Source organism: Microcebus murinus, chromosome 11 (genome assembly GCF_040939455.1).
Source record: "Microcebus murinus isolate Inina chromosome 11, M.murinus_Inina_mat1.0, whole genome shotgun sequence".
NCBI lineage: Eukaryota > Metazoa > Chordata > Mammalia > Primates > Cheirogaleidae > Microcebus > Microcebus murinus.
In genome coordinates, this window is record NC_134114.1 from 17,708,250 (window position 1) to 17,736,222 (window position 27,973).

General features: G+C 34.5%; 1 long non-coding RNA gene across 2 annotated transcripts in view; it reads right to left on the bottom strand.

Annotated features, from left to right (window-relative positions):
- LOC105871714 (uncharacterized) overlaps window positions 1-8,685 on the bottom strand; it is a 108,700-nt gene extending 100,015 nt beyond the window's left edge. For both annotated transcript variants that reach the window (XR_012921756.1, XR_001154291.3), the window contains exons 1-2: window positions 8,444-8,685; window positions 2,663-2,724 (exon numbers count right to left, since the gene is read on the bottom strand). This is a non-coding gene — a long non-coding RNA (uncharacterized LOC105871714). The remainder of the gene's footprint in view (window positions 1-2,662; window positions 2,725-8,443) is intronic.
- Window positions 8,686-27,973: the final 19,288 nt, after the last annotated feature.

Consider the following 27,973-nt stretch of genomic DNA (forward strand, 5'->3'; position numbering starts at 1 on the left):
AAAGCAAGAAATTAAATAACAGTAATTTTATTCAGGACACACACAAGCATCACTCTCAATTAACTGAAGTATCCCTTCTATTTCTATAACATAGAAAACAAACACATTTCCTGTGTGTTGAACAACTTCTTACACAATGATTAATGAATAGAATCCAGCAATGGAATGAAGTGAGGAGAGAAAACCTACAGTGGTGTGCTGAGAATGAGTACTGACAAAATATCCCTTGGTTAGAATTATAAACAAATAATAAATTTAAAATAAAACTATCTCTTCTAGAGAGACAACATTGATACCTTTTCACATTTTAGGTTTAATTTTAATCCTTTATGTCTTAACACTATGTTGGCTTTAAAAAAAAAAAAAAAACTTCATGAAATATCTTAAAACAAAGACCAGAAAAATGCCAACCACGCAGCTATGGCAGTACAGTTTGCTTTGAAGTTTGAATGCACCCCACATATATAAGTCTAATTTTTATTTAAGTTATAAAAATCTTTAAGATTTTTTGGGATAAGTTTTGTTTAATTTCACATCGTGTAGTGAGTTCCTAATTTATCAGAGATATGTACAGTGAGTCTTTTTAGCCAAAAATAAACATATAAATAAAATTAAACTCTCTAATGTTTAGCGATGACAAGCAGAGCACTGGATAAGAAACACTGGTGGCCTGCAATAGCTTTATACTTGCTTGGTACAAGGAATAAAAATAAATAATTTTTGTGAGACTTATCCTCAGGCAAAGGTTTATTATCTCAGTGAGCAAATTAAAAATTATTATAAAGGTATAATCTCTGATTATATATATATACCTTGCTGTTTAAATACAAACCAACACACTTTGTATATTGTTTTAAACCATATTTTATCATAAATTGAATATTTTATTAATTGTAGATCAAATGACTGCCTAAAGAGATAAAGATTACACAATTTATCACGATTAATGATTCATAATTTTATTTCAATTGTATGGTTTGTGAGAACTTTTATTCTTTTCTTTTACTGTGAATCTTTAAACTCCTAAATTAATATGCATATGTAACTTCAAGTTAAAAACTACAGATATACATATATAAGACATATAAAAAATAAAACTCAGATCTCTTCCCCACATATACACACATTCTAGTAATCTTTGAATTAAACCAAGTGAAGAATTTGGTATCAGTCCTTTCTTCACCAACTTTCTGATGCTGAGATCTACACTTTGTATCACTTCTAAAAGCACTTGCACTGTCAGGTTTTTATTAATATTTCACTTGCCACTCAGAACTTAAATAAATTAATAAAATTTGATAAACCTTGAAATCATGGCATAAATGTTGTGGTGCATATTGACCTTCTATTCTGCTTTTTTCAAGACAAGCTCAGGAAGCTTATGTAATAGCAGGGGCGAGAAGTACCACCAAGTCTGATGGAATTCTACATTTCAAAAGCTCCTAATAAATAAATACCCCAGAAAAGGAGTACTGCTATTCTCCAGCGAAGACTACCTTTCATGAGATAATGTTTGCAGTATGGTAAGTAAAGGAAAGAAGATTCTAGTGCACTCAGTTCACTTTTTCTAATTAGGACCATGCCAGTAAGCTAAGCAACAGCTCTGCAATAACCAGAGAGGTCCCATTTTGCCTTCTTAGAATCACTCCCTTTTAGTCACAACCCAGTTCCTTCCAATTGCTCTCCTGTGTGGGCTGAACATTTTTTTTCCCTCAAACTCCTCACTCAAACTTGGCTTTAACTTTAAACTAGTTAGACCACAGGTCACCGTACTATCACTCTAGGATTGCTGTATAGTGTGCAGAGGGGCTCTCATTAGCCTATGTTCTGATTAGTTGAAACCCAGCTGAGTTCTGGGTTTATCTGGTTGTGAGACAGTGACAACGTAAACTCACTTCCACTGTTTCTTGTCTTTTTCCCTTCTCAAAATAACTTGCTGATTGGCACAGGTTTTATTGAAAACAATCAACTTGATGTATTTTATAGAATTATTTATGCTTTAACATATTTTCTCCATCATGTGTATTATATATTTTTATTATATTAATAGTTGATATTATTTCTGTTAAATCTAATCTAATACAGAATAGTTTATTAGGTTTTTTCCTCTAAAATCATTTCCAACTACATACTACATACTTAATATTGGATCTATATATCCTCCCAAATTAAGGAAATACATTTCCCACTTAAACAAAATTGCCCATAACTAAAGAAAAAAAGATAGTGTTTCTTCTCATTGGTTTTAATTACAACTTTCCTCTTCCCTATAAAATCAGTTTACGATTTCGGAATGACATTAACTTTATTATACTATATCATTATAAAGGTGATTCCTGCTGATGGTAAGTTTAATTTCAATCATAGAATAGTACTATAGTGTCATATCTGCCATCTTGATTTATAGTATCTGTTTCAAATGCTTTCCTAATATTTTCTTACTTTCTATTTTTGATGTAATCTACATTATTTTTTAATGTCACCATACACTCTGCAAACACCAATACTGATTTGAAAAATGTATTATAACTTTATTATACTTTTAACAGTACTTGTTTGTATACCTTTATGTGCTTCTATTCCTTAATTTACCAATGTTAGAAATTTAAAAATAAAACAGCATTCATGTCTCTTTATGAAATAAAATATTTTAGGTACTTACCTTTCAACTCTTGCCCCGAAGGCACATCATTTGTTGGTATGATCTTGAAGTTTTGTCCACAGCTCAAAAGGTAAAAAAAAAAAAAAGATAAATAATTATAAATGTTATTTTATATTGCTTTATTCATCTATTTATAATATTGCATGTATTCTGTAATTATATTTATGATACTTATTTTTGTGTTTGAATGACTCCCATGCTCATTTTCAAACACGTTTTAATAAAATTTTACTATTTGTAGATTCTTGTCTTGATCAATTGCTCAGCTAATCTGTAAAACTAAGAATCAAGTAGATTTTGTTTTAAATGTCAGTATTCTTTCAGTATGTTTTATATTTTAGAAGATATTCTAAATTGTCAGCACATAATAATTTGATGAGCTACAAGATTGTCACATCCATTTCAAAAATGTTCTGCTCTTCACTCATTTATTTATTCAAAAAATATTTGTGAAATTATATAACATATCAGGCAGTATTCCAGGAAGTGGAATTATAACAGTCTAGGGGTTGGGAAGAATGAATTAAATAAGAATATCACCAAATAAGTAAAATAACTATGTATTATATTGGGTGCTAATTAGAATAACAGAGAGGGTAATAATAGAAAAAACTTAAGGTGATCAGGGAGGTAACATTTAGGCCACAGCTTAAAGGATAAAAATGAGACAGCTATGGGATAAATTATGAGAATGGAGTTTCAGGTAGAGGAAAAAGCCAGTCCAGTGCTTTGGCCCTTCCTATACTATATCAGGAAATGAAATACTATAATGGTAGACAGTTTAGTTATAGCAGAGTGTCAGAGAATAATCTGAGTGGGTAATTTGTATTTTGTTTCTTATGCCTGGAGAAGCTACTGAAGGGTTTTAAGCAAAGAGATATACTTTGATTTATGTTTTGTGTTTGTTTTTCTAAAGTTGAGACAGACTATTGTAGGAAGCAATTGATTAGAGAAGACAAATGCTTATTAAATAGTAAGACCATATGGATGGCCTTTTCCTTGACTACTGCATAGATGAACATGCAGAAACAAAGGGAAAACAAAATGGCCTTGAAGCATATTTTGAAAGTAGAATCCATAGGACTTGCTCAGAAATAAACCATATAGAATAATCAAAAACAAGAAATCAAAGTTAAAAACATGTTCTCATTTAAGCATCTAGAAAACTAGTGGACCCATTATTGAAGTGAAAAAGATTGCAGAAAGATCAGATTTAGTTAGTAAATCAACCTGCCTTTGAAAAATTTAACTGGTCTACAGCCATGAGTATATAATTTTAATTCATCTTCAGGGACTAGAATTCTAAATTAGAATGATCTATTCCTCAAATCAGTAGGCCAGAGCAGAAGATATGGGTGTGATATGCCTGCAGGTCTGCTCATCCATTTATACTGTTTTATAACTAGAAAGTGATTTTTCTAATTCATCATTGTCTTTAGTGACATTTGGAGGAATATCTGAAATATGTATATATTTTTTCATATGGCTGATGTCTAATTCTTGCAACATTGCCCTATTTTCTTGTGACTGGGTGCGATACATTGGCTCTGCATAGGTTTCTCCTTTTTGATGTAAATTCTACCTACTATTGTACAGATATTTCAAAGTATGTGGTTGTCACTGTTTTCTAGTTTCAATGTTGATGAATATATAGTCTTTATTTTTGTTTATTTTTAAAATATTTCAGAAATTTTTTGGAGGGGACAGAGAATTAGAAGACAGTTCTTACTCTGCCATCTTTTTTTTAAAGTCCCAAATATCTATTCATTAAATTTATTTGTATATAGAACTATGTCGTTAATTTCAGGGCATGCATAAGAACAGGAATTTAAACTTAAACAGGTCTGTGATTATCAAATATGTTTGCCAAGGCCATTCATTGGAAAATGCCCAATCTGAAATATGATTACTAGAGTTAATTATGAGCAGTAGATCTGAAGTTAGAGTAGGTATTAGAAAGCTTTCCTTTAATAAAATTATTAAATTTTAGATACAAAATATCTCTATCAGCAGGATGTTATGCAGCATGGAGAACTCATTTTAGAAAATTTAATAAAATAAGTCCATAGAAAACATTGTCTTCATTAAAATACATTTTATAAATAGGCTTAATTATCCTCATTTCAAATAAGGGCTAAAAATTAAAATAGAATCACAAAACAAATTTTGAGAATATTTTTAGAAATTAGACATTTAATCTTTGCCCTCACAAGATAAGCCTTACATAGCTGAACAAAACAAAAACAATTTTCATATTTCAGAGATGATATTGCATCTTGATCCATAAATGGTATATGTGATTTGCCTAACAACTTTGCTTCAGGTAAAGCCAAGAAACAGATAAAAAACAATATTGGTTTTAGTCTAAAAGGAATAAAAAATTTTAGAATTTTAGCCTTTCCAAATAAGAATTACCATTACTAGACTAATCCATTTTATACAAAGGAAAGAAACCAAGATCTACTGAGCACCAAACTTTGTGCTTGGAATATACATATATTATTTCATTTAATTCTCGTAATAACCTATTTTTCATCTTTCTTATGCAAGATATGAGTTATGTATAGAGAGATTGATTAATTTATGCTATTTAATATAATTTGGCCATGACAGAGCCCATTTTGTTTCATAACACCAAATTGGCTCAACAGTGCCTAAAAATGCAAAACTAGAACATGATGGTGTAACATTCTCATGTATTTATTTTATAAAGTAGTTGATCATAATACTGTGTTTTACATATGTAGATATCCATGACAAAATGTGGTCCTGAAATAAAAGTATATAATAATAAAACTAAATCATAGTTACTAAATCAATTAATCAATGTATTAATACATTGATTTTCTTATTAATTAGAAGTGGCAAAGAATACAGTGATTATTTCATGAAGTTAAAGTAAATTTCTTGATTTTAAAGGTAAAATTTATAATACTTTATCATATTTTCATATTTTACAAAACATATGCTTCTCATAAAGGTCAGCCAGTAATTAAATCCAAGCTACATTTCTAATTCCTTTTTTAAGATAAGTCACAGTATTTTAAATAACTCTTTTCATGAAAAGTTGCCCATATATTTTTGTATTATAATCTTATGTTTATGTTTTAGTTGGTCATACCCTTAGAAAATACAATATCACATTATAAATATAAATATAATTATGTAAAGTGTAATTAAAATTCTATAAAAAGAAAAACGCAATTTCTTCTCAGAAAGATAATGGAGAGCATTTTAACAGAAAAAAATAATGTCATTTGAGGCTAATGCAAAAAAGGAAATAGTATTTATTTTTTAGCATCTTATAACATACATATTCTTTTTCCTAAGAACTTGTAGACTGATGTAGGTCCAAATGTTGGTAAACTAATCACTGGTGGGCCAAATATGCCATTAATTTTTGTAAATACAGTTTTATTGGAACAAAGTTATACCCCTTTGTTTAAATATCATTTATGATCTTTGTGGCTAACTGTGGCAGAGATGAATAGTTGTGACAGAGACCATATGGCCCAGAAATATTTGCTAAATGACCCTTTAGAGAAAAGTTTGCAGACTTGTAATGTAGGCTTGTGTTTTGTTTTTAACTAAAACTTTCCTTATAAGAACTTTATTTTACTTCTTCTATCACCTGAGAATAGCAGAAAACAATCATAAAACCAATTGCATGCCCCTTATATTCTCTCAACACAAATATATATCCAGGGCAGATTTCAATTTCATATAATGAAAATTATTTTACCATTGAAGATATTTGAATTAGCCAAATTAGGTTATATTGTAATTGTGCTGAATAATGTAATTATCAGATATTCTTTAGGAAAGCTATTCTTTTATTTTTCTGCCAGGTGAGTTTAATGCACTTTTTTTTAATCAAATAAGAGTTGAAATTGTAGCCAAGATTGTATTTGTTTCCATAGTTACTGGTAACACAATATTAACTAATATTTTTAAATTGAAACTCTTCTCAAAAGTCTCCATCTACATATAATAAATACGTATTTGCACATATATAAATTTAGTAAGCAAAATTAATGATTCTTAATCTGATAATTGTTTTGTTCACCATATATTTATCACTGCAAAAATAATTTTAATTGTAAAATATTTCTAGGAATAAGGATACGAGTATAATTGAATCATTCATAGGGACATATATTATTAAATAAATTGTGACCATTTCATCTTGGACATAGGTGAAGCAAAGAAGCATCTTTCTGTAAGCTCTAGCTAAAAATCAGCCTCAGAGTGTTAAATTATTAGGAAGAATCCTTCTAAAAATAATAAAATAGACACATTTTATATTATAAAATCAACTTGTGATGATTGCAGCAAAACTTCTTGCTGAGTCCAATTTTTAATTTTATTCCACAAACATTAGTGGAATATCTACTCTGCAAAAATCATTGAGTATACACAATAAGAGAGTCAGTTTACTTACCATTTATTTAAAGAAAGCAAAAGGAAAGAGAGAAAATATTGTGGTAAAACAGAAATAATATATTGTGATGCCAATTAAATGGCATGCATCCAACTCACTTCCAATATAAGATGTCTAAATTCCTCACAAATTATATTTAATACTGTTGATAACTCAATATAAAGTACAAATTTTATTTAACATGGTAAACAATTCAATATATTCCCAACTCCTACATTAAAAGACTAGAAGCTTCCTTAATTTTACATGTGTTTATTTTTCACTATAAAATTACAAATGGAACTTAGATTTAGTAAAGTGTTTGTTTTTCTGTGTCTCTGGACAGGAGCCAAAATTCCTAGCCTAGATTTTATCTCTTTCCTTGCAAATGCTTTGGCATTGTGAAAGGAAGTAAAGTGAGCAGTGTAGAGCAGAGGCAGTGTTTTCTGACCCTCAGTTCCCCTTTATGAAGTATATTCCTTTCTGAGACTGTATTTCAAGCAAAGGCCAGATTCTCTCTTCAAGTACAAAAAAGTTCTATTTTAAAAATTGCAGCCCGTAACTCCTCTGATTGTTGTGTTATGGCCACCACTGCTGCCACCTCATGTACATCTATTCATGTACCTGAATGACATTCATGGCCTTGGCTTTAGTGTGTTTTTGCTGCCGTGAGCCACCAATGTTGAGTCAGACTACCCCAACGATATCACACAATTCTCTCTGTTAATGGAGACTGCCTTCTCCCACCATATATATATAGCCATTTTCCTTATGAGGACGCTGAAAATCTTACTTTTGTTACGTCAAGCGTTATTATCTCTTGCTAAACTCTCACTTTTCCATAACCCCTGCTGCTATGGACTGAATGTTTCTTTTCTTCTCTAAATTTATCTGTTAAAATCCTAGCTCCCAATGTGATGGTGTTAGAAGGTGAGACCTTTGGGATGTGATTAGATCATGAGCATAAAGCTCTCATGAATAGGATTAACGCTCTTATTAAAGAGACCCTAAAGAGCACTCTTGCCATCTTCCCAATATGTGAGGATACAATAAGGAGTCAGTAGTCAGCAACCTGGAAAATGGCCCCCACCAGATCTTAGCTATGCCAACACCCTGATCTGGGACTTCCACCCTTCAGAGATGTGAGAAATAATTGTTTGCTATTCATTAGCCACTGAGTCTATGATACTTTCTTACAGCAGTCTGAACTGACTGAGACACCCATCTGTCACAAATTGGCAAAAGTTTTATTTACAGCAAATTGAGAAATAATTTAACTGCCACATTAAAAATTTAAGCATTCAAACAAAATTCCTGGAGAAGTTAACACAGATTAATTTGTTTCTGTTTTAAAAGAATACCTTTCTTTTATGTGTCCTTCATCTTGGGAAGTAGTGAACTTCTGTTGTCTTTTTCTTCCAATATCATGTCACATGTTACTACCAATGACACACTCAACATTGCCTTGTAGGAATATCCTCTCCCATACAATAAGGTCCTACACTCTAGGTGGTGCTCTATCTCCAGCCCAGGGGTAAAGCATTTAGTGGTTTTCAATCTCTTTCTCTCTCTCTCTCTCGCTCTCGCTCTCGCTCTCGCTCTCGCTCTCGCTCTCGCTCTCGCTCTCGCTCTCGCTCTCGCTCTCGCTCTCGCTCTCGCTCTCGCTCTCGCTCTCGCTCTCGCTCTCGCTCTCGCTCTCTCTCTCTCTACACAAACACAGACACACACACACCCCACAGTGATTGGCTCAGAGGTAGAAGTTTATGCTAAATCCATCGGTACAGTGGGGATGTGTGGGGGGGACTTTATCAGGAAGAGAAAGTCTCCTTGAATGCTGCTTTTGAACCCAGGAGGCTATGAGCATTGAATTGCTTAGGTCACTATACAAAGTAAGAGAAAGAATATCCCACAGGGAACAGCACTTAGAGAATCATAGAACCTATGTCCTCATAATATAGTTTGAATCCTGAATATAATGGTTCTGAAATTAGAAGTAAATACAGATGTTTTCATTTTCAACCAATTATTTTTTTTTCCTACTTAATCCTGTTAGATTATGTCACTTGAAATTGAAAGATTTTAAAGCAGATATTAAGGAATAAATTTTGTCTCTCTGCTTGATAGTCACTAGAATCCCTTCAGGAATTCCATTACATCAACTGTATGTGTGTGTGTATAGTGGGGTGATTTGTAATATAAGCTCATTTCTGTATAAAATATTATAGTCATACCATGATTAACTATTGTACCCTTGTTACATCATTGAACTAGGAGTTGTAAAGAGAAGGCATGATCAATTCTTGAGAATCAACATAAGCCATCTTAGTGCATGACATAAATAGCATCTTCATTCCTGTCTGATTTCCTGAACTCTCTTAGTGCTTAGCTCTCTTAGTGTTCTCTCAAGATTTTGCAGAGTTTTAAAATTAACTAGGTGAAATTCTGGTTTCTAGTCTGGCATCTAAGTTGCTTATAAGTTGCTACTCAATCATAACAACAAATAAAAAGATGAACAAACTAAAAAACCAATAGCTCTTCTTAGATCCAGCAGAGAAGTAAGGTCACAGCATAAACCACTGACCCCAAAATTAGAGAGACATACAGACAGATACAGAGAATCACAACTTATCTGAGAAGATATCCTGGATCAGAAACCTCTGTAAGAACCAGTGGCAGAGTAGAAAAATCAGAACTGTAACTGACAAAATGTTGGAGGCACGGTGTGGCCAACTCTAAGAGTTAAAAACTCCAGGAGGCCCTGTAATCTGGAGGTAGCCACATTATTATTTATTTATTTATTTATTTTTGAGTTTTACTTGCAGAAGTGCTATCAAATCCTCACAGTAAATATTAGAGAAAAATACCCTTGTGTTATTGGTATGAGGAGGTGAAAAGTAATAATTTTGAAATATGCCACAGAATTCTTTTTTTCTTAACAAGGCCTGTGCTCAGAGATTAATCTATGGAGTTTCTATCACTGCCTAACTGACCTGGGGCAAGAAATAATTTAACTCTAGTTACCTCTATCTTTCCACATGCAGGAAGGGAAATATTAAATATACAATATCTGACCATTCTAGCCATCCTGTCCCATATAAAGTGAGGGAGAACTGAAAAGCACTAGTGAAATTCACAGTCCAGGGGCACAGGCTTACTAAGAGACTGAGAACTAATCATAGGACAATAGAAAATGTCTTCTCTCCTGACAACTTAACAATACATTACTAAAGACATATTTACTACAGTTTCTTTTACCTAGTATGCCATGCCAAACTTTCACCCCAAAATTATAAGGCATACTTATAAACAAAAAAAACAAAAAACACAAAGTTTAAACAGACTATATAAGATTCAGAACCAGAGTCACATACAATGGGAATATTTGAATTTTTATCAAAAATTTTTTTAAAAATCCAACTACTATAGGATTAATATTCCAAGAGCTTTAATGAAAAAAAGTAAGTAATATGTAAACAGAAGAATAATATAAGCAGAGAGATAAAAATTCTAACAAATAATCAAAAGTAATGCTAGAAATCAAAGATACTGTAACAGAAATTAATAATATCTTTCATAAGCTCATTAATAGACTGGACATGGCTGAGGAAAGAATCTCTGAGCTTGTAGATGTGACAATGGAATTTCTCAAAACTAAATATCAAAGAGGAAAAATGCTGAAAAAAATCCCCAGAAAAATCTGGGAAGGATATATATTTACAAAATAGGTGTGATGCGCACCACCTGGGGGTTGGACACACTTGATGTTTTGGCAAGCTGGGGGCAGGAGAAGGAATGGCAGGAGCAATATATGTAACCCTAACAATATTTGTACCCCCATAATATGATAAAATAAAAGGAAAAAAATCTGAAAAATCTAAGCATAATATTCAAGAACTGTGGGACAATAAAATGTATAATGTATGCATAATGAGACTATCAGAAGGAGAAAAAAGTAAAATGTACAAAAGAATTATTTGAAGCAATAATAACTGAGATTTTCCCAAATTAATGTTAGATACGAAACCACAGATCCAGGGAACTTAGAGATGAATACAAAGGAGGATATATGGAAAAAAAAAACAAAAAAAAAAACCTACAGGTCAGCATATTTTAAACTACAGACAATGAAAGATACAGACAAAATTGTGAAATAAGTCAGAGGGGAATAAAAAAACACTTTGCCTATAGAGGAACAAAGATAAGAATCACATACAATTTTTCCTCAAGCACCATACAAACGAGAAGAGAATAGACTAAAATATTTGAAGAGTTAAGAGCAAAAAACAAAACAAAACAAAACCAAGACAAAATAACAATTTAGAATTATGTACTCTACAAAATTATTCTTTAAAAATGAAGGAGAAAGAAATATTTCCTCAGACAAACAAAAGTTGAGAAAATTTCCTGTCAGTAGATATGCTTTATAAGAAATGTTAACAGAAGTTTTTTAGAAAGAAGGAAAATAATATAGGTCAGGAATGCATATCTACATAAAGAAAGGAAAAGCATAAGAAAATGAATAAGTAAAGGCAAAACAAAAAAATTTTACTTTTCTTATCCTTAATTGATTTAAGAGCTAAAAACTATCCAAAATAAAAACAGAAACAGTGCATTCAATTATTTATTACTATATTTATATCTGCTCATGTACAAAAGGGATGGTAGCAATGATAAAACAAGGGATAGGAGGGAAGAATTAGGAAGATTTTGCTATATAGGTTACTTACACTTCCTGTGTAGTGGTATGATGTTATCTGAAAGTTAGCTTGGATTAGTGGTAAATGTATATTGCAAACTCTAGGACAACCACTTTAAAAAGTAAAAAAAATAAAATATAATTGTGATGATAAAAAGATAAAACAGAGGGGGTGGAGCAAGATGTCGGACGAGAAACACTGCCAGACAGAGTGTCTCTGCAGAAAAGACAAATTCTAGCAGAAATTAGAAAAAAAGAAGCAAGAAGACGAGCATACAGCGGACGAGGGCCAGAGGAGGGGTACCTGAGACCCCGGGAGACTCCACGGGAGGAGGCTGTGGAGGAGAACTGGAGGCTGAGACCACCGTAGCAGCCCAGAGACCAGCGGCAAGGGTAGGTGGATTTGCTGTTTCCCATCCCCTGCATTTGGGACTGCTGGTGGGATCCCCAGTGGGTGGAGAGACCTGCGGACACCAGCCCAGAGATGGCCGCCCCCAGACAGTGGTGAGCCTGTAGCAGACGTGGCACCAGGTTCCCAATTACCTCCAGGAACCTCCGTGTGCACAGACCCGAGCCGCGCGGCAGGCGCCATATTGCCTCCTGCTCCCCACCGCCGACCCTACCTGTGGCTGCCCTAGAGACAATACAGCCACCAGCCAGAGGCACCTCCAGGGAATGGGGACCTTCCCTTTTGGGACCCTACAGCTGACTCAGGGGAACTCAGACAGTGAGCTCCCTACCCGCCAGCTATCCCAGGTGCTGTTGGCACGGTGTTCCCAAGAGAATGGTGCCGACTCAGAGGCTGAGAGACATAGACCCAGCTTGGGCTCCCTGTGGGTGAATTGGGACCGGAACTCCTCTCCCTGGTGGGGATACAGTTTGAACTCTGGGACCCAGAGGTCGGACCTGCAGACCAGATCCCCTGCACTGAAGGCTAGCATTGCCCGGGGCACAGTGAACAGCCTACTGTTCAAGTCATACGTGAACAGCCTACTGAGGTGTGTGCGCCTCCAGGGGTGGATCAGCATCCTAAAGGGCAACCCTCCTCCCAGGAGGAGGCCGTGCACCCAACCCAGGTGGCGTTCCTGTGCAGGGAATCTCCCCACCGGCATCACAGTCCAGGGAGGCCTGGTGGCTTGTGGTCTGGCCTGCTGGCAGAGGCCCAGGAGTAGCTGCAGAGTTGGGGAGGGTGGAAAGAAGAGAGGCCCGCTCCAGACTGCGGGTCTCAGACAGCCCCACCACCACACCCAGACTTTCTGGCTGAGCGGGACCATTCCAGCCCCATCCTGACAGCTTTTCCTGGAAGCAGAGAACAGAACTATGACCCCTGCTAACAGCCTGAGGGCAGGCTTACCCAACCCAGCTCCTCCCAGAACAAGAGCTGATAATAGGATACAAAATCAACAGCATAGCCTGTTCCTCCAAGCAAACGCAACCTACTGACAGGGACAGCATCTTGCACAGCCTTTCCACGGCACCCACTGACTCAATATACAGGGAGTGGTCCAATCTCACCCACAGACACGACCTAACGCCTCAGAAACAAGGCGTGTGAATACCCAAAAAATAACCTAAAGGAAAGAAATAACAACTGATCAACATGGGAAGAAACCAGCGAAAGAACTCAGGAAATATGAAGAACCAAACGGAAAACACACCCCCAAAGAGAAGCACCAGCCCCCTAGAAACGGACACCAACCAAAATCAGGCAACCAATATGACAGAAGAGAAATTTCATATGTGGATCATAAGAACACTCACCCAGCTGCCAAAACAACTCAATAACCAACACAAAGAAACCACAAAAAGTCTCCAGGATATGGGAAAAGAAATAGACACAATGAAGAAAAGTTTAACCGAACTCCTGGAAATGAAGAATCAATTCAAGGAACTACAAAATACAGTGGAAAGTCTCAAGAACAGGGTAGATCAAACAGAAGAAAGAATCTCAGAGGTTGAAGATAACACCCTCCAATTAAATAAATCAGTCACAGAAATAGAGCAGAGAAACAAGAGAAAAGAGCAAAGCCCACAAGAGCTGTGGGATTATGTGAAGAAACCTAATGTGAGGGTCATAGGGTTACAAGAAGGGGAAGAAGACAACACTCAAGGGTTGGACAAGCTGTTTGAAGATATAATAGAGGAAAATTTCCCAGGCCTTGCTCAAAATCTTGATATACAAGTTCAAGAAGCTCAGAGGACCCCTGGGAGATTCAATGCAAACAGGAAGACGTCACGACATGCAGTCATCAGACTGACCAAAGTATCAACTAAAGAGGCCCTTCTAAGAGCTGTAAGACAAAAGAACCAAGTGACATACAAGGGAAAGCCAATTTGAATAACATCAGACTTCTCCAATGAGACTTTACAAGCAAGGAGAGACTGGGGCCCCATTCTCACTCTTCTGAAACAAAACAATGCCCAGCCTAGAATATTATTCCCTACAAAACTAAGCTTCGTATATGAAGGAGAAATAAAAACATTCTCAGACAAGCAAAGCCTCAGAGAATTCAACAAGATAAGACCAGCCCTACAAGAAGTACTTAAAACAGTATTACACACGGAACATCATAATAATAACCCACAAATATAAAAACAACCAAAACCCAAAGATATTAAAGGCCAGATATTGCAATGGCTCAAGACAGAAATCATAGCAACAACATCCAACCCAATGATCAGTAATCTACCTTACCTATCAGTTCTCTCAATAAAAGTGAATGGCTTAAACTCTCCACTCAAGAGACATAGGCTGGCTGAATGGATAAGAAAATACAGGCTAAGTATATGCTGTCTTCAGGAAACACATCTAACCGGCAAGGATGCATATAGACTAAAAATAAAAGGGTGGAGATCAATATTCCAAGCAAATAGAAGCCAAAAGAAGGCTGGTGTGGCAGTTCTAATTTCAGACGATTTAGTTTTTAAACCAACAAAAGTAGTGAAAGACAAAGAGGGTCATTATATAATGGTGAAGGGCACAGTTCAACTAGAAGAGATAACAATTTTAAATATATATGCACCCAACTTAGGTGCACCCAGATTCATAAAGCAAACCTTACTGGAGCTAAGCAAATAGATTAATAGCAACTCCATAATCGTCGGAGATTTCAACAACCCACTGATGGCACGAGACAGATCCTCCAAACAGAAAATTAATAAAGAAATAATGGACTTAAACAAAACTCTAGAACAATTGGGTCTGACTGACATTTACAGAACATTCTAGCAAAATCCACTGAATATACGTTCTTCTCATCAGCTCACGGGACATTCTCTAAGATTGACCATATCCTAGGACACAAAGTAAATCTCAAGAAATTTAAAAAAATAGAAATCCTACAATGTACCTTCTCAGATCACAGTGGAATAAAAGTAGAAATCAACCCTAACAGAAACTCACATCTCTACACAAAAAAGTGGAAATTAAACAACCTCCTACTAAATGATAAGAAAGCAAGACGGAAATAAAAAAATTCTATGAAGAAAACGACAATGGAGAGACAAGTTATCAACTCCTCTGGGACACAGCTAAAGCAGTTCTGAGACGAAAGTTTATCTCCATAAATAGCTATAATCAAAAGACAAGAAGATCACAAATAGACAATCTAATGAAACGACTCAAAGAGTTGGAAAAAGAAGAACAGACCAACCCCAAACCCAGCAGAAGTGAAATCAACAAGATCAAATCAGAACTAAATGAAATTGAAAACAGGGAAGCTATTCAGGAGATTAATAAAACAAAAAGTTGGTTCTTTGAAAAAATAAACAAAATTGACAGACCATTGGCTAAGCTAACGAAAAGCAGAAAAGAGAAATCTCTAATAAGCTCCATCAGGAATAAAAAAGGAGATATCACAACTGACCCCAAAGAGATACAAGATACAATTTATGAATACTACAAAAATCTTTATGCACACAAACTAGAAAATGTGGAGGAAATGGACAAATTTCTAGAAACACACAGCCTCCCTAGGCTCAACCAGGAGGAAATAGATTCCCTGAACAGACCAATCTCAACAGCTGAAATAGAAACAGCAATTAAAAATCTCCCTAAAAAGAAAAGTCTCGGTCTAGATGGCTTCACACCTGAATTTTACCATACTTACAAAGAAGAACTAGTACCTATCTTGCAGAAACTATTCCACAACATCGAGAAGAACGGAAACCTCCCCGACACCTTTTATGAAGCGAATATTACTCTGATACCAAAACCAGGAAAGGATGCAACAAAAAAAGAAAACTACAGACCAATATCCCTAATGAATATAGATGCAAAAATTTTCAACAAAATCTTAGCTAATCGAATCCAGACACTTATCAAAAAAATAATCCACCACGACCAAGTGGGCTTCATCCCAGGGATGCAGAGATGGTTCCACATACGTAAATCTATAAATGCAATTCACCACATAAACAGAAGCAAAAACAAAGACCACATGATTCTTTCAATAGATGCAGAAAAAGCTTTTGACAAAATTCAACACCCTTTCATGATACGAACACTTAAGAAAATAGGCATAGAAGGGACATACCTAAAAATGATATAAGCCATATATGACAGACCCATAGCCAACATCATACTGAATGGGGAAAAAATTGAAATCATTCCCACTTAAAACTGGAACCAGACAAGGCTGCCCACTATCTCCACTTCTGTTCAACATAGTGCTGGAAGTGTTGGCTACAGCAAGCAGACAGGAAAATGGAATCAAAGGTATCCAAATACGGGCAGAAGAGATCAAACTTTCACTGTTTGCTGATGGTATGATATTGTATCTAGAAAACCCCAAAGATTCAACCAAGAAACTCCTGGAACTGATCAATGAATTTAATAAAGTCTCAGGATACAAAATCAATACACAGAAATCAGAGGCATTCATATACTCCAACAACAATCTAATTGAGAACCAAATCAAAGACTCAATTCCCTTCACAATAGCAACAAAGAAATTAAAGTACCTAGGAATATACTTAACCAAGGATGTAAAAGACCTCTACAGGGAGAACTATGAAACACTGAGGAAGGAAATAGCAGAGGATGTAAACAGATGGAAATCCATACCATGTTCGTGGATCGGTAGACTGAATATCATCAAAATGTCTATACTACCCAAACTGATCTACAGATTCAATTCAATACCTATTAAAATCCCATCAGCATTCTTCACAGATATAGAAAAAATAATTTTACGCTTCGTATGGAACCAAAGAAGACCCTGAATATCAAAAGCAATTCTAGGCAACAAAAACAAAATGGGAGGCATTAATATGCCAGATATCAAACTATACTACAAAGCTGTAGTAATTAAATTAATATGGTATTGGCACAAAAATAGGAATATTGACCAGTGGAACAGATGTGAGAATCCTGATATAAAACCATCCTCATATAGCCATCTAATCTTTGACAAAGCAGACAAAAACATACGCTGGGGAAAAGAATCCCTTTTCAATAAATGGTGCTGGGAAAACTGGATAGCCACCTGCAGAAGGCTAAAACAGGACCCACACCTTTCACCTCTCACAAAAACCAACTCATGCTGGATAACAGACTTAAACCTAAGGTATGAAACTATTAGAACTCTAGAGGAAAAAGTTGGAAACACTCTCCTAGACATCGGCCTGGGCAAAGAGTTTATGAAGAAGTCCCCAAAGGCAATCACAACAGCAACAAAAATAAATAAATGGGACATGATCAAACTACAAAGCTTCTGCACAGCCAAAGAAATAGTCATGAAAGTAAACAGACTGCCTACAGAATGGGAGAAAATTTTTGCATTCTATGCATCCGATAAGGGACTGATAACTAGAATATACTTAGAACTCACGAAAATCAGTAAGAAAAAATCAAATAACCCCATTAAAAAGTGGGCAAAGGACTTGAACAGAAACTTTTCTAAAGAAGACAGAAGAATGGCCAACAAACATATGAAAAAATGCTCAACATCTCTAATCATCAGGGAAATGCAAATCAAGACCACAATGAGATATCACTTAACCCCAGTGAGAATGGCCTTTATCAAAAAATCTCCAAACAATAAATGCTGGCTTGGTTGCCGAGCGAGAGGAACACTCCTACACTGCTGGTGGGACTGCAAACTAGTTCAACCTCTGTGGAAAGCAATATGGAGATACCTTAAAGCAATACAAGTGAATCTACCTTTTGATCCAGCAATCTCATTGCTGGGCATCTACCCAAAAGATCCAATGACACTCTACAAAAAAGACACCTGCATTCGAATGTTTATAGCAGCACAATTCATAATTGCAAGGCTATGGAAACAGCCCAAGTGCCCATCAATCCAAGAATGGATTAATAAAATGTGGTAGATGTATACCATGGAGTACTATTCAGCTCTAAGAAACAATGGTGACATAGCACATCTTATATTTTCCTGGTTAGAGCTGGAACCCATACTATTAAGTGAAGTTTCCTAAGAATGGAAAAACAAGCACCACATATACTCACCAGCAAATTGGTATTAACTGAACAGCACCTAAGTGGTCACATAGGTACTACAGTAATAGGGTATTGGGCAGGTGGGAGGGGGGAGGGGGGCGGGTATATGCATACATAATGAGTGAGATGTGCACCATCTGGGGATCTGGGGGATGGTCATGATGGAGACTCAGACTTGTAGGGGGAGGGGGGGAAATGGGCATTTATTCAAACCTTAAAATCTGTACCCCCATAATATGCTGAAAAAAAAAGATAAAATACAACTATATAAAATGCTCAATTAAAATCATAAAAGGCAAAAAATATGTGAAAGACAAAAATAGGAAAAAAGAATAGCAACAAATAGAAAACAGTAGCAGATGTGGTAGATATTAACCCAACTATACCACTAATAAACCTAAACAGCAATGATGTATATACACCAATTGAAAGACAGAGTTTTTCGGAATGGATCAAAAACTGTATGCTATCTACAAGAAACCCATATTAAATATGTAATAACATATATAGTTTAAAAGTGAAATGATGGAAAAAGAAATGCCATGCTAACACTAATCAAAGAAATTTGGAATCACTATATTCATTTTGGACAAAGCAGACTTCGGAACAATAAAAATTATAAAGAATAAAGGAGCATTACACAATGATAAACTAGTCAATATTCCAAATAAACATAAAAGTTCTTAATGTATATGCACTCAACAGCAGAGTGTCAGAATACATGAGGCAAAAACTGATAAAAGTGCAAGAGAAATAAATTAACCCAGTATTACAGTTAGATACTTTGACACCCCTCTATCAGAAATGTACATATATGTTAGGTAGAAACTCAGAAAGGACATAGCTGAAATAAACAGCATTATTAATTAACTGGATATAATTGACATCTATAGACTACTTCATCTAACAACACTTTACACTTTATTCTCAAGTTCACATGAAACATTTACCAAGATTGACCACATTGTGGGCCATAAAATGCCCTAAAAAATTTAAAAGAATAGAAATTACTGAAAATCACAAAGTACATAGAGATTAAACAACATATTCCTAAAAAACACATGGGTCAAAGAAGAAATATAAAGATAATCTTTTTTTAAATTTTGAACTAAATAAAAATGAAAATACAACTTATCAGAATTTTTGGATGCAGTGAAAGCAGTGCTAATGGAAATTTATAGCACTGATGCATATTTTAGGAAAAAATAAAGAGAAAACAATTACTAAGGCTTCTACCTTAGTAAAGTAGAAAAATATTAGTAAATTAAATCCAAAGAAAGCTGAAGAAAAGAAATAATAAAAATTACAGCAGAAATCAATGAAATTGAAAATAGGAAATCAATAGAGAAAAATCAACAAAAGCAAAAGCTATTAATAGTTCTTTGAAAAGATAAATAAAATCTATAAGCCTCCAGATAAGCTAAATAAGAAAAAAGAAGACAAAAAATTTCCTATATCAGAAATGAAAGAGTAGATATCACTATGGATCTGACAGACATTGAAAGGATAATACACAAATATTATATACAAATATATAGCCACATATCTGATAGCTTATATAAAAATGGATAATTTTCTTAAAAGATACAATCTTCCAAAATTCTAACAAGAAGAAACATATAATATTTTAGACCCATATATATTAAAGAGTTTGAATCAATAATATAACTTTGCAAAACAGAAAGCTTAAGGCTCAGATGGATCCACTAATGAAATCTACTGTGGGGGCTGGGCCTAGAAGATAGGATGAATGGATGAAAAGAATGTGAGCAGAGTGAATAAAGGGACAGGGGAAAACACTTACTGGAAGCTGCTTGTTTGCTGTGTGCAAAAGTCAGCTGAAAACAGCTAACTCTGTGTGGATATTGTTAAAGAAGTTAGCAAAGGGCCCAGACTTTTGCCCTCTAGCTAAGTTCTTTGTTCTAAGAATTATTAGCTGATATCCACACATCTAGTTCCTTATCTGCAAAGAGTTATGCTTGCCTGAATTTCCACATTCTTGTGTACTCCCTGATCTTCTGCATGGTATCCTTGGTAATAAACACGGGAAATAACTTAGCTGAGGAGTCCATTTTCTTCTTCATACTTGGTCTCCTCCTTCTCTCTAAACACTATGTGTTTCAATTATTCCTTTACTACTGAGCTCAGGAGTGAAAAGCAGCCACTACAATCTACCAAACAGCTAAGAAGAAATTTCACCAATTCTATAAAATCTCCTCTAGAAGACGGAAGCAGAGAGAACACTTCCTAACTCATTTTATCAGGCCAGCATTGTCATAATACCAAAGCCAGACAAAAACATTGCAAGAAAAAAAATTACAGATGAATATTACTCATGAATATAGATGCAAAAAATCCTCAAAAAATTATTAGCAAATCGAATCCAAAACTTCTGCTTTTCAAAGATGTCAAGGGAAAGAGAAGAAAAGTCACAGGCTGGGAGAAAATATTTGCAAAATTCACATCTTATAAAGAACAGTTTTCCAAAATATATTATACCAAGAACTGTAAAACTCAACAATAAGAAAATGAACAATGTTATTGAAAAATAGAAAAAAGGCCTGAACAGACATCTCAGCAAAGAAGATATACAAATGGCAAATAAGCAAATGAAAAGTTACTCAATATCATTTTTCATTAGGGAATTACAAATTAAAACAACAATGAGATACCATTACACATCTATTAGCATGGATAAAATACAAAACACTGACAACATCAATTGCTGGCAAAGATGTAGAGCAACAGGAGCATTGATTTATTGCTGGCTGGAATACAAAATGGTACAGCCACTTTGAAAAATATTTTTAAAGTTTTTTTATAAAGCTAAACATATTTTTACCATATGATCCAGCCAGTTGTGCTCCTTGGTGTTTATGCAAAGAAGTTTCAAACTTATGTCTGCATGAAAACCTGCACACAAATGTTCACAGTAGCTCTCTATTAATAATTGCCAAAATCTGGAAACAATCCAATGCCCTTCAGCAGGTTACTGGTTAAATAAACTCTGGTATATCCAAACAATGGAATATTATTTAGTGCTAAAAAATGAGCAATCGAGCAATGAAAAGATAGGGAGGACACATTAAATGCATGCTACTAATTTGTAAAAGCTACATACTGCATGATTCCTACTACATGACATTTTGAAAAAGGCAAAACTATGGAGACAATAAGAAGATTTGACAGGGTTTAGAGGGATGGAGGGAGAAACAGACAAAGGACAGGGGAGGAGTTTTATGGCAATGAAACTATTCTGTATGATAATGCAATGGAGAACATATTAATATATCATTTTACATTTGTAAAAATTCTTGAAATATACAACAGCAAGTGTGAACTCTACTATAAACTATGGTCTTTAGATAACAGTGAAACATCAATGTACATTTATTGATTATAACAAATGAACCACTCTGGTGAGGAATTTTGATAGTTTGGGGAGGTTATCAATGTGTAGGATATATGGAAACTCTCTGCACTTTCCATTTAATTTTCCTGTGCACATAAAATACTCTAAAATTAAAGTTTATTAATTTAAAAATTGAGTAGATTATGTTTTTAAATTTAATTTTTGTCTTTTTTCCTTTCCAACTTCTGGTATAAAATATAGAATTATGGAATTAAGCAGATTCCTTAGTGAAAATATTAACATTGTTGACCCATACAAGACTTCTCATGTTTTACTTAATCTCTTTACCCCAATCAACAGTCTACAGCTTCCTTATACAGCCATTATAATGTGCTATGTATATATTTACAAATATATGTTTCATGGAAGAGATATTTTGGAGTGTGTGTGTGTGTTTGTGTGTAAATTCACGTAAAAATTATTTAGCTGTGGACCCTGTACATTTTCTTATATATTTCACTCCACAATGTTTTAAATGCTTTTATGCTGTTATACACTTTTCTAATTTATTATGGCAAAATTTATTTTTATTAAAGTTATCCATTACCCAAAACAAAGAAAATGAGCATAATGCATTATTTTAAAGTTATATTTCCTTTTGTGGTTTTGCTTAGAGGCATTATATAGAGTGGAAATATTACTGAATAAAAGACAGAGTATAATTCTTTATCTTTTAAGTAGCTGTATAACATTAGCCATCACTTATTGTCTTAGAGTATCAGTTATTGTAGTTATTTGTTTCATTCATCTTTAAAATAGGTGATAACTACACAGGAATAACTTATTAGAGCATCACCAGGGATTACATGTCTGACCATTGGAGACTATCATATAGTAGGGGAATATATACATACATATATATAGTATATATATAACTGTGTATATATATATACTATATATATAAAACTATATATGTGTGTATGTGTGTGTGTATATATATACATATAGTTGACCCTTGAATAACATGGTTTGTACTGTGTTTGTACAGGTCCACTTATATATGATTTTTCTTCTGCCTCTGCTATCTCTGACACAGCCAGACCAACGCCTCCTCTTCCTTCTCCTCAGCCTACTCAACATAAACACAATGAGGGAGAAGACCTTTACTATGATCCAATTCCACTAATAAATAGCATATATATATTTGCTTTCTTATTATTTTCTTAATAATATTTTCTATTCTCTAGGTTAATTTATTGTAAGAATATAGTGTGTGTGTATATATTTATTTATAAACATACAAAATATGTGTTGTTTATATAACTGGTAAGGCTTCTGCTAACAGTAAGCTATTAGTAGTTAAATTTGGAGGAAAAAATTAAGAGTTATATGAAGATTTTTGACTGGGTTGTTGGTGCTTGACTGGTATAAAATATAGAATTTATAAAATATAGAAAATATAAAAATTTTAGGTATAAAATATAGAAAGGTATAAAATATAGAAACACCACTGCATTATTGGTACCCTTATTCTTTATGTCTCTTTGTTGTTCAAGGATGAATTTTATGTATATGTGTGGGCGCATATATATATAAACACATGCATTGAAGTTGGACTAAAAATCTGTGGGCTCTGCCTCCCTCACTCTTAAACTAAAATCTTACCAATAATGTTCAAGAATTCTCATTTTATCAGAACTTCATTTTAGTGCCAATTTAAAGAATCAATATATTTTCCATGCTTTTCTTCAATTATTTCATAATACATATATTAAGCACAATTGTTATATTGTAATACTTGCTTGAAAACATAGGAAAGTGCCTTTCATTTTACAAAGACAGGATCTGTAAGAGAAAAAATTAACAAATTCCCTAGGTTTTTTTATTAGTAAACAATAATTTATATATTTAAAGATTTTTAATGGTGCTTTCTTAGATTATATTATTAAATATCAAAGTCTTCTCCCATTCCTTTCTATTGCCAATTTAAGAAATTTGTAATAGTGGGCTTATGTTACAATTAAACTTTTTTTCTTTACTCTTCTGTTTTACAATTGGATACCATATGTGAAGGAGCATATTTAATTTTGAAAAACCTGTTTGCTTACAATTCAAGCCAAATGCAATTCTCACTAATTGCTTTAAACTATTCTACAATAAGGAGGCTTTAAAATGTTGGTCCCAATATGCATTTAATGTGAAAAGTTAAAATGAAATTTTAATATAAGATATATCTATACTTTAATCCAGGAATAATTATCCCTTGATATTTGCAAGAACCAAACATAATTAACCTAAAACACAGTTTCAGGTTTGAAGAAATGAACAATAAAAAAAAAGTTAGTATTAGAAGCAGTAAATCAAAGCTAATGAAGCAACATTAGCACTTTTATATTGTAGGTTCTAATTAGAAAGTCTGTTAATGAAATTGGGGCATTTACTTAATTGCTGTGAACAATTATTTTCAAATTAAGCTTGGCAATTAAATAGCATGATTAAGTTCAGAGTAGTGGATTTAGGTAGGGGTATGTTAGCTATTTTGCATGCTGTATTATGTATGGCAGTTTAAACTCTGGGTATCTGCTGATTAACAAATGTAAATGGCATGCAGTACTCTTGGTCTTGGCTATTTATGCAAAGATATTTCCTATTGCCTTAAATACTTGCCTTGCACAGTCGCTTGTAACTACTGGAGCCCAAACCAAAAACCTGCCCCACTTAACTTAAATAGATTCTTTTTTTCCTTCCCATAAATGTCAAACTTCCTGAAATAAGCTTGTACATTTATAGGCTTCATTCGCTTCCTTTCCATTTAGCACTTTAACTCTTGCTCTCATTCTTCAGTGCCATCACAAATAGTATCAATTGTTACACATAAATGTGTTAAATTGCTTCAACATTAGTAAATTATTTGATCCTTAATTATAACCTTTGAGAGCAATTATTAGCATTTCTATTTCCCAGTAAAATTGAGGCTCAGAAAGACTTAAAAAAAAAAAAAAACCTTCTCAAAGACGCACAATTGCTAAATGGGAGGGCCAGAATTTGAGTGTAAGTTTACTTATTGTGACTCCCATGTATCCTCTGTATAATAGAACTTCCTCTCATTATGTCCACTAATATATTTCCTTCTAATTGAAATAGAAAATTGTAATAATTCTCATTTTACAAGATTTCTGAGTATCTGATACTGTTGACCATGAGCTCATTTTGAAATTCAAATCAAGCCATGTTCTATTTCTTCCATGTCTCAGCACCATTTCTTTTCCAAGTGTTTTTCCTCATTCTACCTCCTAAAGTTTGCCAGTGCTACCTTGAAACACCATATTTTTCATTTAATCTTAGGCTTTATTAGACAAAATCAAGTAAGCAGGCAAACTTAATTTATTCTTTCCCTAACCACTACTCACAGTCAATTAATTACATCAAATTGACAAGTATTTATTGATATGATTTTATTGTTAGTATCCCCTCTGTCCCAGCCTTAGTAAGGGAACTCATCACTTCTGGTTTAGTCTAGTGCTTTATCTTATAAATACCTCATTTCTGCCACACCCTTACAAAACCTCCCCTCTTAGCACACTGATTTACCTGCTGCTTTTGAACAGGACATGCTAATCTTTCTAAACCATCCTATGACTGACTTACGCTTTTTCACAGATGGAAGTTGAGTGGCCTCCCATTCTTTTCTGCCTAACAAACTTATAAATTTCTGCCTTAGTATGTTCAGACTGGTATAACAAAATACCTTATATTGGGTAATTTATAAACAAGAGAAATTTATTTTTAACAGTTCTAGAGGCTGGGATATCCATGATCAAGGCACTGGAAGATTTGGTGTCTGCTGAGGGCCTGTTTCTTGGTTCATAGATGGTATCTTCTTGCTTTGTCTTCACTTAGTGGAAGGGAAGAGACTATTCTCTTGGGCCTCCTTTATAAGGGCATTAATCTCATTCATGAGCATGTAGCCCTCATGATCTAATCATTTCTTAAAGACCCCACCTCTTTATACTATCACATTTTATATTAGGTTCCAACACAGAACTTTTGGGGAAACACCAACACAAAGACCATAGCAATGTCCTTCAGTATATTTTTTTTGTGTGTAAACTTTGTAAAACCAATGTTTGTTTATGTGTGTAAACTTTGGTAAACTGAGTTACCAAACTTTTTTGTGGATAAACTTTGGTAAACAGAACAGTGTTATGACAGAAGATTTTGAAAGATTTCAATTAGTTTTGTCAAATATAATTTTTTAAATTAATCATATAGCTTATTTTTAAGTAGAAAAATTCATAAAATGGATAAATACATGTAATTAATTTATACAAATTCATATTCATAACCTTCTACTTATTAATCTGAAAACACATATTTAAATCTTGTGGCCAAATTTCTGAATGTTCAAGCAAAAGTAAATATGTATTGTGGTAATAGACATCTGCTGCTCAGGAATTTTACCTAATACTGAGTTAAATTAAGTAAAGTTGAACATCATGCCATCAATTAAAAATCTGAAAGCAGGTAAATAGAGTTTCATGAATTTATTTTTTTCTTAATGGTATATTGAATATATGTTGAATATTCTTTATCAATCTATCAAGTATAGATTTAATTTATGGGATTTTTATGATTTCATGAAATTAAACACACTGTTATAATATTGATAATTTTTCAATTAAAATATATGCAGAGAAGAGCAAGCTGGTAGACTAGAAGCAACCCTTGCATACCACTTTCAAGGAGAGAATTTGAAGTTGCAGATGGATGACCACCTATGGATAGGCCTTCTTAGAGATAGCACTGGGAATCATCAAAGAAGTGATGGTGGACACTCAGAGTGAAGGAGAAGGTAACAGATTGATCCACTCAGTAATATTAGATGGTACCTATGGGAGGCATCCACAGGTAGAAAAGACAGAAGGAGAGAACCTGACACTGCTGCTGAGGGCCCCTCTACTCCCTCACCACAATAGACCTCCAGACTGATCAGGGAGCTGCTTGGAGCTTATGCAGCAACATTGCACCAGAAAGCAAACACAGCAGGAACGAGGTGGCTTTTGTTCCCAGGTCTCTGCAAATGACACCCTTCTGAACTCTGAGGTCCAGAGTGCCTGATATATAGGGGCTCAGATATGCTACAGTTACCTCCACATAACCGTGGCTTGGCTGGGGAGAGAGCAGGGAAAGAGGATGCTCTTACACACCACGTGACTTGGAGTCAAGTATTCCTCCCCCCAAGTGGCGTGGGGGGACTTTGATCAGAACAGGTGCTACTGAAGCCACTTGAGAAACCCATGGCAGCTGCCTTGGTGGGACCTGGGCAGCCCAAGCAGCTCCCATGTTGCCACCTGACTCTGGAGCCCTGCCCACATGGCTCCCCTGCTACCTGCTACCTGCCACCTGGCAGAAACTGCCACTGAAGTCCAGTGCTCCACCAGGGACCCACAAGCTATAAGGTGACACCTCAACTGCAACCAAGTGGAGAAAATACTTACAGCCCTGACATCCCTGAACACTGCCTAGACAGCCTCACCTAGCTGCCACTGCCACCACCAGAGGGAGACCAAGCTGGAGCAATCTCCCACAATGCCAGCCCCCATAGAAAGACATTCACACAACCTTCAACCCAAGCTTCAAACAATATACTGGGGAACAATACAGCACTCTGCACAAAGATCATCCAGCACCTGTTTGGACTTTAACAATCATAAAAGAACAGAGAATGACAACAGAGAAGAGCTGCATTACAAGCTCTCAGTGTATCTTTTTCTGCCAGGTCAATCTTCCAGAGTAGATAACAAAAGTGCCATCTAGGGACTACTCATTCTTCTCACTAAGTAGAAGAGTTCCCAGCAAAAGACAAGTGTGCCACAAATCTATCTGCCCCGAGCTGAGAGAAGAGGTTTCAGATGAAAAGAAACCAGCAAAAGAACACTAGCAACATGAAAAGATAACCTAATTTGACAACCCAAAAGGATCACAATAGATCTACAGCAATAGACACCAACCAAAAGTAAATTGTAAAAATGTCAGAAATGCATTTTACTATATGAGTGGCAAATAAAGGATTGAAGAGAAAGTTGAAAACTAAACAAACACGTCCAAAAATATTTCAGGACAGCAATGAAAAATAAATGAAAGCATCACTAAAGAGTTAGGCAACATAAGAAATAGTATAACAGGATTTGAATAAAGGAAAGAGGCATTTAGGGAATTTCAAAATACATCAGAAAACTTCAACAGCAAGCTAGGCCAAGCAGAAGAAAGAAACTCAGAGCTTGAAGACAAATTGTTTGAGCTAATCCAGTCAGTCAAATATGCTGGAAAAATAATAAGGGAGAATGAACAATCACTCAGAGAAATATGGGACTATGTGA